We start from the raw sequence: 13,824 nt of genomic DNA, 5'->3' as shown, positions 1-13,824 counted from the left end.
GGATGGGAAGTGGAGCTGCTGGGATTAGAACCGGCGCCCATATGGGATCCTGGTGCGTTCAAGGTGAGGACATCAGCTGCTAGGCCACGGGGCGCTCAGCCCTCATTGAATTTTTCAAGGGCTGAAATGATTCTTTAGAGCCTGGTTCAAACAGGTTTTCAAGCTTTTTTCCTAAAATTGAAGGGATTTGTGTCTTTATCGTTTGCTTCTCTGTGATTGCTGACTTGGCCTACTACAAAATTTGCAAGCTGGGGCTGGTTCTGGGGTATAAGAGGTAAAGCCATTGTTTGTAGTGCTGCCATCTTACATGAATGCTGGTTCAGTTCTCGATGCTTCACTTCCAACCAAGTTCCCTGCTAATGCGCCTGGGAAAACAGTGGAGGATGCACCAAGTACTTGGGTTCCTGTATCCATGTGAGAAAACGGGATGAAATCCTGGTTCCTAGCTTTGGACCAGCCAAGCTTCAGCCATTGCAGCCATTTGGGAAGTGAACCAGCAGATGGAATATCTTTCGCTTGTGTGTCTTTTCCTTTATTTCTCTCTTTCTCTTTCTATTTATCTCTCCATTTCTCTCCATCTCTCTCTCTCTCTCTTTCTTTTCTCTCTCTGTCTCTGTAAAAACTCACAAGCCAAGCATTTCACTTACCTAGTTTGGAAAATTGAAACCTAGAGCTGTCCAGTGACTTTTCAGGAATACCTAGCTAGAACATGGCAGAATTCAGATCCAGCTTCGTGATTCGAGATTCGTAACCACTGCTCCACACTTCCTGTAGCTTCATGCAGGTATCCATGTCCCAATCCTTACCGTGAAAAATACCTGTCACATCACCATAGTACAGCGCTATATCTAAAATACAATTGACCGGAAATGAAACATAACTAGCAAACAAGCTGGAAGATGTGCAGTCTAAGAACTGCCTCCCTTGCATGCACTACAGAAAGCAGCATCTTGTACAAATAATAGTGACAATGATGCAGTTTCACAGATAGAGCTCATAAGCACAGCAACAAGCCAAGAAGCACAGGCACAAAACAGAATAAATGTGTAATTCCTATACAAAGGTTGAGAGGAATACAACACTATTCTAGAGTGTTAGGAGAGGGAAAATCCCAAGGATGAGGTCGGGATGAGCTGGGGAACAAAGCTTGTGGAATTTTGATCACAGCACCCTCATGTGCTCACAGAACAAAATGTACTATCATGCCTTGGGTACTTCCCTGGCGTGGTGTTACACTTCAGTAGGTTTATTAAAAATGAAAATGCTTCTGGTGTTGCAAAACAAATGATGACTTTTATTACACAAGGAATAATTTATTCTTTCTCAAATGTTCAGTAAATCAAATGAACTATTATATCTCTACCCAATGCCTCCTCTTTTCCCAAAGGTAGCTTTTACTGTGCAAAACTGTCTTCCCTCCATCCAAGGTGGATGTGATAGCATCGACACTGTACATTTTAAAGGCTGTAATTCTTATTGAAGTAAGCCATTCCCTAAATGACAAACATCACGCTTTTCCTGATCTGAAGTAACTGATACACAGAGAGCAAAAATATGTAATCTAGATGAGAGATGTTGACACTTTGAAATGTGATGATTATTTACAGCCTTTGTCTGCACTCTTGGGGGATAGTAGATTATTTGTTTTTTTGCTTTTGTTTTCTACTTGCCTGTTTTTTAAATCTTTACCTAACAAAGGGTTAAGCTTATGATTATGAAGTAAAATGAAAGTAAGTCATGGTAAAAAATTAAAAAAAGAAGGAAGACAGGTAGAGGGTGGGTGGGAAACGCGGTGAGGGTACACTGGGAAGAATCACTATGTTCCAAATCTGTGTCGTGGAATACATGACAGTTGTTCACCTTATATTAGCAAAACAATTCCTAACATAAAAGCAAAGACTGTAATTTGGAAGACATCATCGTAGAACTTTCCTGAAATGAATTTTGAAAATAACTTACATAATCAAAGTTATTTAAAGATAGAATATAGCTACAAAGGCCACATTATAATACAAAGTCCATATTACAACTAAATAAGACCGGGCAAAATTATTAAAGTAAAACATGATACAATTATGTGAAAAATGCAGCAAAACATAACAAAATATCACAATGATTATACTGCTCAAGGGAATTATACAAAAGGTGGTTTGAGTTTCTTTTTTCTAGATTGTTCTGAAATGTATTTAAACTATTTTAGGAAAGACTTTAAAAACTCAAAACACAGACTCTCTAGAGAAGCTCTTAAATTTCAAGAGCAGACAAAATAAATACATGTTGTTTTCTGTTGAAATCTGTTAGTAATGAGGAGGTCACAAGCACGAGCATCAGTAACTAAGACTATGTGGTCTTCTTTTGGGTGTGCTGATTTTTGCTATTGAACAGTCAGGAGTTTCATGCTACAATTATCTGCCAACTAGCTTGTATTCATGGTGGAGCCTGTAAATGGGAGGACAGTGTGGGAAGCTTTCCCAGAAAGGTCAAATCTGACCTAGCAAAGATAAGCCAGGTCCAGGCAACACCCAAAACAGCTGAGGTTCAAAAAGAAAAAAAAAAAAAAAAAAGGCAACAAATGTTCACTAAAAGTAAGCCAGTTTTTAAAGATAAGCTCAAAACGGATTCTGGATTCTGGAGAAATTTTACTTTTATTTTCTAGAGTGGGGTATTTGATTACCAAACACATCACACAATTTCTGGAAGTTGTCTAGAAGCATCTGGAGCTTTGATCCAATACACATTCAGGAAATGCATCTGTGTGCTTCTCCCGAGGTCAGCTTGGCTCTGCAATGAGGACAAACTGAGCATGACTGGAATTCATTTTTCTGCCAACGTCCATGTTCTGGGGAAGAGTCTATTTGGGTTCCTGAACTGATCTTTTACTGTCTAGACAGTCATTTGGAAGAAATTAAATTACGGGTTGAGTATCATTTGCTTATCTGAACTTCAGGAGACAAGAAACATTTAGAGTTTAGATTTTCTTTCTTTTCTTTGCATTTGGAATACTTAGTTGCACATAATGAGGTATCATGGAGACAGGAACCAAGTCCAAATATTAGCTTTGTTATTTCATTACACCTTATACACAGAGCCTGAATATATTTTTATACAGTGTCTTTAATGTATTTGCATCTTTTTAAAGGATTTGTTTCTTTGAAAGGCAGAACAATAGGGGAGGTGAGGTCAAAGGGAGAGATTGTTCTTCCATCTGCTAGCTCTTTCCACAAATGCCCACAACAACCAGGCCTGGCACTGACTGCAGCCAGGAGTCTAGCATTCCATTCAGGCTTCCCACATGGGAGGCAGGGATTCAAGTACTAAAGCTCTCAGCTTTTCCCCACCTCTACTAAGCTGAGGAAAGAACCCACCGAGCTTTGCAATTAAGAGGAAAGATCAAGTACTCGGGCCATCACTGCCACCTCACCAGAGCGGCATAAGCAGGAGGCTGGGGTCACCAGCCAGGGAAAAAAAGTCCGGGTCCTCTGATGTGGGATGATGGCAACTTCACGAGAGTAAACATGCATTGCTCTTGTTTTTGGAGCTTTGTCTGAGAGGCAAAGAAAGAGCATTCTTCACTTCTACACAGGTAAGTACCACCAAGATTTTAGAATGAGACTACAACCAATGACATTAGTGTTGAGTGCTGCTGTTTCTTAATCTCTCACCACCGCTGCTGCATGCTAGGAGTGGCAGACACAGCTGTGTATGCAGGGGAGTCCTGGGGAACAAGCAAATCCAAGCCAACCTCAGGTCAGATCACTGCAGTACTCTTGCAACAAGAAGCCCTCCAGCTGTTCTAGCAGTGCAGTGCCTCCTAGACATCAGAAATGCTGCTGGACTTGTTCATTTAATATTTTGTAGTGCTCCTTTTGTCCAAAGCACTTTTCTGAGCACTGTAATACTACATGGTCTATTTCTTTATGAGTTTGAGAGCTATTTTATCCTCACACAGATGAGAAAAATGGAGACTTGGTAATTCACCCAAGGTCATGTGATTGGTGGTAGTTTATTCAAAAAATTATACAAAAACTTAAATATGATAAATGTGCTAATGCCTTAATTTATTCTAACGCTACAATGACCCGCAGTTCTTCCTTGCCTGTTCCAGAATTTGTTGCTCCCACTCCTAGAAACCTGCTCTACTGACAGGCACTTTTCTTGTAAGCATTTAAAGGGGACTGGGAGTCTTCAGAAAAACTACTGGGACCTCACACTACCCTCTGACTCTGCCTTCTCTCTCATATTATCTGGACCATTTCAACTTCATAAATAGTGATTCACAGATTCTTATTCCTTCTCATTTCACAATCATTACCTGGCAGCTTGGCCCCAAAATGCACTGGCTCTGCTGGCACCATCAGCATCTCCAACCCCCTCAGGATGCTCCTGAGCTCTGTTTGAGGTCTAGTTGGCATTCCTCAGTCTCTGTCAGTTCTCAGTGCAAATCACTTCTATTAGCTATTCTTAACCCACAGGAGGTCATGGTTATCCCACTGAGTTTAGCGAAAGTTATGGATCATTTCATTTAGTGAAAGCATGGATAATACATAAAAAGATTCATCTCTCTCTCTCTCTCTCTCTCACACACACACACACACACACACACACACCCGAGATAATTTAAAAACTTCAGTGGCTGAGGTGGTGCAGTGCTTCAATATGCTAATCATTCACCTATAGTGCCAGCGACCCATTTGGGTACTGGTTCATGTCTTGCCTACTCCACTTCTGATTCAGGTCTGTATTTGTAGTCTGGGAAAACAGTGGAGGATGATTCAAGTCCTTGGGCCCCTGAATCCAAAGGGGAAACCCAGAAGAAGTTCCTGGCTCCTGGCTTCGAACCTGCTAAACTCCAGCCATTGTGCCCATTTGGTGAATAATCCAACAATGGAATCTCTCTCTCTCTCTCTCTCTCTCTCTCTCTCTCTCTCATTAGCCTTTCAAATTAAACCAGATAAATCTTCAATAATCTAAGCCTCCACCTGAGATATGCTGCCATCCCATATAGCTCAAGTCTTAGTTTCTCCACTTCCAATCCAGCTGTCTGCTAATGTACGTGACAAAGAAACAAAGGATGGCCCAAGTCCTTGGACCCTGTAATCATGTGGGAGACCTTGAAGAAGTTCCAGACTCCTGGTTTCAGACCAACCCAGCTCCAGCCATTGCAGCCATTTGAGAAGTAAGCTACCAGATGGAAGATTTTCTGATTCTCTTTCTCTCTTTCTTTCTTTCTCTCTCTCTCTCTCTTGCTCTCGCTCTCTCTCTCTCCTTTCTCTTCCTTCAAGCCTACCTTTAACATAAATATATTTTTAAATAGAATACTGGTACATTTTTTCAATGATACCACTTAGGATGCCTGAATCCAAATCAGGGTTCCATTTCAATTCCATATTCAATCCCTAGTTCCATTTCCGATCTCACTTCTCATTGACTTGTGCCATGAGAGTCAGAAGACAACAACTCAAGTACTTCAGTCCATCTCACTGCATGGGAGTTTGAATTTGAGCTCAAGGCTGCTGTCTTCAGTCTGGTCCAGCTCAGGTTGCTGTGGGCATTTGGGTGACAGAAGTGAAGCGGTGGATAAGGAGTCTTTCTCTGTCTCACTAGTAGATTTTTTTTTAATTTTGTCTTAAACAAAAGTTTGTTTATTCCACAAAAGTTTGAAATCTGTGCACACAAAGAGTCTACAGAAAGTTATGAAAAACTATATATGAATTTCAAACTTTCTTACACCAAAAAAAAATAATCTTATCTTTTAAACATGGTTTTGACCAACTTTTTGAGGTACTTGGTTTTTGCTCAAGTGTGTGTGTGCATGTATATGCTTCATTAAGTTTCAAGGGGGGGACCCTGGGCTGGCCACAGGCAAAGCACTGGCCTGAGTAGAACATCTCTGAACCATGACATATAATCCATCATTGTCCACTTTCATCCCCAACTGCAAAAGTCTTCCTCTCCTCATACAATTCACTTCCTTTTCTAATTCCTTTCTTCTGTCCTTCTGTAAGATCACAGTACTATGACACCAAACACATGTTTTCCCTGAAGTTCAAACCTGGCGCTGCTATTCTAGCCTGTTTCATCGATTTGATGACATTGCTTAATAAAACAGTAGGTCAGTGTCAGTAAACTTGACCTCAGCATTTAGAGAATATATCGGTAGTCTATCAGACACCCGCTCTCTGACATGTGCACACTTGCTAATCATGACTATGGGGTTCAAGAGTTTCTTTGTTTTCTTGGATTTTGTAGCAAAACTAGAAATCAGCATGAACAGTCTCATATTTAGAGGAAGCATGGACTGAGTTGTTGAAAGTTGATCTTCCAAGGCACAGCACAATGGCCCTGCAACTGAATCCTCACCTTGCACGCACCGGGATCCCATATGGGTGCCTGTTTGTGTCCTGGCTACTGCACTTCCCATCCAGCTCTCTGCTTGTAGCCTGAGAAAGCAGTAGAGGATGGCCTAAAGTGTTGGGACCCTGCATCTGCGTGAGAGATCTGGAAAAAGCTCCTGGCTTTTGACTTCAGATCAGCTCAGCTCTGGTCATTGTGGCCACTTGGGGAATGAGCCAGTTAGTGGAGAATCTTTCTTTATGTCTCTCCTTTTCTCTGTAAGTCTGTCTTTCCAAGAAAAAGAAATAAATCTTAAAAGAAAAAGTTAAACCCTCAAAAATCAATTATTTCTTTTATATTCATGCAAGATAGAAAGAGGTCTTCCACATATTAGTTCACTCCCCAAATATCCCTAGCCTTGATCTGGTGAAGCAGGAGGCTGGAACTCAATAGGAGTCAATCATGTGGTTATCAGGAACAAACTATATCAGCCATCACTGACTGCCTCCCAGTGCTTGCATTAACAAAAAACTGGAAACAGGAAGGAGAGGGACTCTGATCCAGGACTCAGGCATTCCAACCATTTGGTTAACGGTTGCACCAAACTCTTGCCCTCACTTGAGGCTGTAATTGGTTCATACAACCGCTGATTTTTTTTTTTTTACAAACTCACAGGCAGGTCTGAACAACAATAACAACAAAAAAAATAGCTATTCCACTAAGTTGAAAAGAAAGGTTATAAAGAAAGATTTTACAAGTACTTATTAACTTATGCAGATATATATATATATATATATATATATATATATATATATATATATCCTTCTCGCTCTGGAAATCTTCCTATCATATAAAATAATAAATCTTAAAGACAGAGAGATCCCTAAGTTAAAATGCCTATCCAATGTCAAATGATAGCAGACTGGCAGGGTACATGCAAACTAAAATATCTCTAATGAATGCATGCAGAAATCAGAATATTTCCCTTGTATGTAGATTCCAGAAGCCTCCAGTGTAGGCCAGTGTGTGCCCCACCTTCACAAGGGACCTGCTGTGGCTCATTCTAATCCTTTTTGTTAATCATTGGGCCTGTAGGGATCTCTATTGCCATATCCAAGATTAAACGGCCCCAGCAGGTTCAGTGCAAATTCAGATCTGTGACTGGACAAATAGAAATTCTTGCAGAGAATGAGCAAGGCAGATAGCTTACCTTGGTGGGTGGACACAGTGGCTTTATATAACATACAGAAGGATTATGGTGAGTAACTCCACAATCGCTTGATAGTGCTGCCCAAAGCCTCTGCTTTTTGTTGTGTGCTCTTTAATCTCATTGATTGGATTACATTTCAGGCAACTGTGTATAGCATAAATGCTGGCTCCATCTGATTTTATTGTTCAGTGATATTGTAGCGATTTTTAAAAGATGTATGCACATGTTTATTTATTCATTTATTTGAGTGACACAAAGATAGAGAAATGGTGAAAGACAGGAAGAGTAAGAAGGAAACGGGGGGAGCGAGAGAGAAAAATAAAATCTTCCATCTGCTGGTTCAGTCCTCAAATGGCTGAAACAATCAGGTTTGGGCCAGGCTGAAGCCAAGAGATCCTAGTCTCCTACATGGATGGTAGATCCCCAAGTATTTGATCCATGTTTTACTATCTTCTCAGGAATATTAACAGAGACCTGGATTAGAAGCGGAGCGGCTAAGACTAGAGCCAACACTGCAATAAGAAATGAGGCGTCACAAACTGTGGCTTAACCCACTGTGGCACAATGCCACCCCACTGTAACCAGGCAAGGGAAAATGGCGATGGACTTGTGATCTGTGCCCTAAGGATCAACCAGGTGCATGGACAGAACATGATCTGCAGGAGCAAATTACAGTCACTTGACTGTGCATGCCCCCTGGTGGCAGCCTCCAGCAGACCAAGCAGTCCTGGCACATGAGCAGGAAAAGGCCCAATCAGAGACAAAACGTCAGGATGGGAAGTTAACAGAGACCAATGTGAGAGGGGACGAAGGGAAGTGATCAGGGACAGCCAGCTCTGCGACAAATAGATGATTTCGCGGATGTGCAGATGTTACTAGGTGTTACTTTCCTAAGTAACTACTGAAACTTTTATCCCATTCACCTTTCAAACACTGACTTCCCCAGGTTCTGAAAATTTGCTCTGTTGGGACAAATTAAAAGTCTTCCATTCACTATTCTTTCGATTTCTCTACATTGAAATTAATTCAGGGGGCTAGCATTGTTGCTCAACAGGCTAATCCTCCACCTGCTAGCATCCCATAAAGACACCAGTTATGTCCAACCGCCCCACTTCCCATTCAACTCCTTGCTTCTGGCCTAGTAAGACGTCAAAGGAAGCCTCGAGTCCTTGGGCCCCTGCTCCTATAAGTGAGACCCAGAGGAAGCTTCTGGCTCCCGGCTTCGGATCAGCTCAGGTCTGGCTGTTGCAGCCATTTGGGAGTAAACCAGCAGATGGAAGATCTGAAAAAGAATAGAAAAAGAAATTGAGTATCATGAAGGAAAATAAACATTATTATAATGAGATACTTTGAGGTACACTAGTCATCTATAAGAATGTTTAAATCTAATAACTAATAATTGCATCAGAAATAATCTACCTTTTTGAAGCTACACTAATTATAAGGCCTCTGAGTCTACTATTAGTATTTAAGTCAAGTACATCTCACCATAAGTTTTTGTCATTATTCAAATAACCTCTTCAATCAAAAAAAAGTGACAGCAGCTCTGCAAATACTTATGAGCAAACACTGCTTCATTTTTCTAAAATACTGTAATTACTGCAATGAAGAAAACCAACTAGAAACACTGTATTCTTTTCTTCCTTTTAAAAGATTTATTTGTTTTTATTGGAAAGGCAGAGTTACAGAGAGAAAGGAGAGTCAGAGAACTTTCCATTCCCTGGTTTACTCCTCAAGCTGCAGCAATGGTCAGAACTTTGTCCAGTCCTAAGCCAGCAGTTTCTTCCGTGTCTCCCACATGGGGCCAGAGGAACAAGCACTTGGGCCATCCTCTTCTGCTTTCCCAGACCGTAATCAGGGAGCTGGCTTGGAAGTGGAGCAGCCAGTACTTAAACCAGTACCCATATGGGATGCTGGTGCCACAGGCAGAGGCCTAGCCTGCAGCCAACCCCAATTCCTTAGTACACAGAATCACTGCCAGTTTTCAACACCCTCTCCCCTTTCAAGTTCTCGAAAAATAATTATTTGTAGGCCTTAGCCCATCAGGCACAACAAATAAAAGGATAATTTAGAACGTAGTTTTGGGCCCGGTGTGATAGTGTAATGATTAAGGTCCTCGCCTTGAAGGCACCAGGATCCCATATGGATGCCGGTTCTAATCCTGGCAGCTCCACTTCCCATCCAGCTCCCTGCTTGTGGCCTGGGAAAGCAGTCGAGGACAGCCCAAAGCTTTGGGACCCTGCACCCGTGTGGGACACCTGGAAAGAAGTTCCTGGCTCCTGGCTTCAGATTGGCATAGCTCTGGCCGTTGCAGCCACTTGGGGAGTGCATCATCAGACGGAAGATCGTCCTGTCTCTCCTCCTCTCCGTACATCTGCCTTTCCAATAAAATAAATAAATCTTTAAAAAAAAAAAAAAAAGAAGGTAGTTTCATAAAATTCCTGTAGCCAAGTGGCCTCTTTCTGCTTGCCTTTCTGATGGACTAAGGAGTGTGTGTTTACACAGACCAATAACTGCATTGGACTCAGTTGAAGAAGAGATCGAAGATGTTAAAATGGGGGTTGATGGCTTTCATACAGCACGGTAGGATGCAGATGTCTTCATAACACCAACACAAATGGGGAAGGAAAGTGTTAAAAACTTGAGAACAGCGCTGCTTATATATATCCCTCAGTAACTCCGGCTTGTCTAGCCTTCAAAACGATGGAGGGCAGGCGTCCAAAAGTCAGGATGTCTGACTTTTCCCAATGTTTTTCAACAAGAAACTAACTGCAAGATATTTTGTTACATTTTAATCAAAAAATGAAGGTAATCCATCTGTTCTTCTCACTCTCTCACATACACCTCTGCCCAAGAACAACCAGACTTCCCTTTACTCTAGACAGCAACACATACCATAACATCAAATGACAAAAATGCCTCGGGATTCTAGGTATCCATTCAGAAAATGGGAAACACATCAAAGAGTTCACGGAGAAAATGGAATTTAAAAAACTTTTAATGCAAAAAGCTTTAAAATCCATGCAGTCTGTCATGATATCTATTTTCCATGAAGTTTGTAAAGATCTTTCATATATATAAATATGTCTATATTTACATATAGTGATGTTTTAGTAGTATAACACCTGCCACAGTAGCTTTCATTTAAAAAAAAAGTTGTTTCATATTTTTTGCTCTAATAAAATTCACATTCAAATTAATGTAAATAAAGATAACAAATTCTGAAAAATATTTAAATATCATTAAATAGGAATTATAAAAGTGGATTTCATATATAACTCTTTGACGAACATTACCAAAAACAAACAGAACACACAACATTTTTCACTAGCACTCAGACATAATTTACATTATGTTAATTATGCATGTTTAATATGGAATGTTAGCCATTTAAGAAAATAGTTTATCTAGCAAAAATAAAGAATAGCATAATTTAAAATATTCCATTTGCAATATGTGAGTTAGACGCTTTTTAAAAATTATAAATTATGGCATACAGAAGAAGGGCAAAGTTAATCTGTTACTCTGAAAGTCTCTTCATCAGACTAATACCGTAAAACTAGAAATCTCATCTGATTTTACATTTAATAGGATTCCAGGCACTTTTCTCTTCATATTTGAATTACATTTTTATCAAATGCCTAAGGGAGAAAAGAGAAGGAAAATATTTACAATTTGACTTTTAACATATAATATATATTATATATTGCTTTTAGGATTTATTCATTTATTTGAAAGGCACAGTTAGAGAAAGGAAGAGATGTAGAACAACAGTGAGAATAAAACAAAAACAGAGCTCTTCCATCTGCTGTTTCACTCCGTACTGGCACTGCCAGACCATCATAGGAGGTGGCTTAACCCTTTGTGCCACAATGCCAGCCCTTAAAACAGAGATTTAATAGTTACATTTATTTGGTTTTGCTTAAATAATCTGTAGGTAGAGTCATCACTTTGGCATATCTGGTTAATCCATTTGCCACACCAGTACCCCATTTGGGTGTCCATTGGAATGAAGGCTGCTCCATTTCTGAACCAGCTCCCAGCTATTACGCTTGGAAAAGCAGCAAAAGACAGCCCAAGCACTCCTGCCAAACACATGGCATTTCTGGCTCCTCTGGTTTTGTTGTGGCCATCTGGAGAGGGATTCAGGAAACTGACGACCTCTCTGTCTCTCCATCTCTATAACTCTGCCTTCCAAATAAGTAAACAAATCTTAAAGAATAAAAATAATCTGTGGACCCCTAATTTACAGTCTAACCATAATGCAAATTAGTGCACTTGTGGAAAGAGGTGAAGAATCAGTACTTTCAGAGATGTAAAATTATAATCTGCCTATAAAAGTTTTATGGTATCCAGACATACCAAAAGAACGGACCTGTGGGACCAGCACTATTGTGCAATGGGTAAAACCATCACTTTTTGGGATAGCAGTATCCCATCTCAGAGTAACTCTAATCCAGCTACACTGCTTTTGCACCAGTTCCCTGCCAAAAGGCTTAGAAAGACATTGCCTAGTGTCTAGGCCACTGCCAGCCAAGACCCAGATGAAGTTTGAGGCTCTTGCCTTTATCCTGGCCCAGACCTGACTATTGCAGCCACTTGAGGCGGGGAGGTGAACCAAGAAATAGAAGGTCTATTTCTGTCTCTCCTTTGTTGGTTTCTTAATCTTTTAAAGAAATAAGTCCTGTATTCAAAAATTTCATAGAGGGCAAGCCTAATAGAAAGCAATGGCTGAATAATTAAATCGTGCAAACGCAGGAATCCCACATGGGTGCTGGTTCATGTCTCAGCTGCTCCACTTCCCATCCAGCTCTCTGCTTATGGCCTGGGTAGAGGATGACCCAAAATAGAGGATGACTCAAAGTCTTGCACCCCTGCAGTCACTTGGAAAACCTAGAAAAGGCTCGTGACTCCTGCCTTTGGATTAGCTCAGCTCTGGCCACTGTAGCCACCTGGGGAGTAAACCTGCACATGGAAGATCTTTCACTCTGTCTCTTCTCCCCATAAATCTGACCTATCTTTCCAATAAAAATAAATCTCTTAAAAAATTACAGAAATAGGAAATGAGTTTTTTAGCAAATAAGTTTAACAATTAAGTAACTAGAATTATAGTCACGCAAATAACAGATAATATAATCCCAGTTTTACTAATTTATAATGTTGTTTGCAATATCTTGTTAAAATAAGGCAATAGCAAAAAAAAAAAAACAAACACAGAGACAAATCACTAAAAATCTAAACTTACAGTTTTAAAAAAAGCCATATTTGTCAGCTCTGTCTTCTATGGATCCAGTGCCAAGAGAATCTTAATTTGTGTGCAGTATTCTACATTATAATATAGTTTTTTCTTAGGGTATGAACTTTCCAATTATTGTGCTGTTTTTTTCACTTATAAAAAATACATCAAGAACAAAGAAAAGGACAGCTAAAACTTGACTTAAGTCATTTCAATAGTCAAATTAATGCTCATGATTTATTCATGTTTGTATTAAACATTTTTGAGACAGGTTAGGAATAATTGATTCCTGAAATAATCTCACATATTATCTTTTTAGTTTTTCAATTTAGTTTCTTCTACTTGAAAGGCAGAGTGACTGAAAGATCTTCCAGTCACTGGTTCATTCTCCAAATCCTGTAATATTTTCTAGATACTGTTATACAAGGCCAGGAATTCCATTTGGGTCTTCCATATGTGTAGCGGGGGACCAAGCACTTGAGCCACCTGCCTCCTGGAGGCCTTAGCAGGAAACTAGATTGGAAACCAAGTGGCCAGGATTAAAAATGGCTTTTCAATATGAATGCTGGTATCACAAAATAACAACTTAACTCATTAATCCACAATATTTACTCCAAACTCAATATCTTAATCTAAAATAAAGGGGAAGTTTAAATGCAGCAACTTTAGGTATGAAAAATTAACAAAGCTAATTATTATTATTGCTAATTTGCAATAAAAGTTTTTTATTTTAATCATTTTCTATCTTTTCTTCTTTCCTTCTTTCTTTCTTTCTTTAAATTTCATGACACATTTCCTTATCTCAGGGATTTCCCTCTCCACCTTCTCCTATCCCATCCCTCCCCAGTGTTTTCTCCTATATTACAATAGTTTAGTCCCTCAACAACAGACACAAGTCCATCATTCTGCTATTTAAGTATATCCTGACACTGTAGGTATTGAGAATAAAGTCAGCATTCTAGTGTCAATACATATTTATCAGTTTCATTAAGAGTCATCCTTCTATTCAGAATTAGACATGTATACTGCAATGTATCTTCACTTC

Source organism: Ochotona curzoniae, unplaced genomic scaffold, assembly GCF_017591425.1.
Source record: "Ochotona curzoniae isolate NIBS_2020 unplaced genomic scaffold, NIBS_Ocur_1.0 contig_2318, whole genome shotgun sequence".
In the NCBI taxonomy this organism is placed as follows: domain Eukaryota; kingdom Metazoa; phylum Chordata; class Mammalia; order Lagomorpha; family Ochotonidae; genus Ochotona; species Ochotona curzoniae.
The sequence above is the reverse complement of the archived record's forward strand: the minus strand, read 5'-3'. Positions refer to the sequence as shown.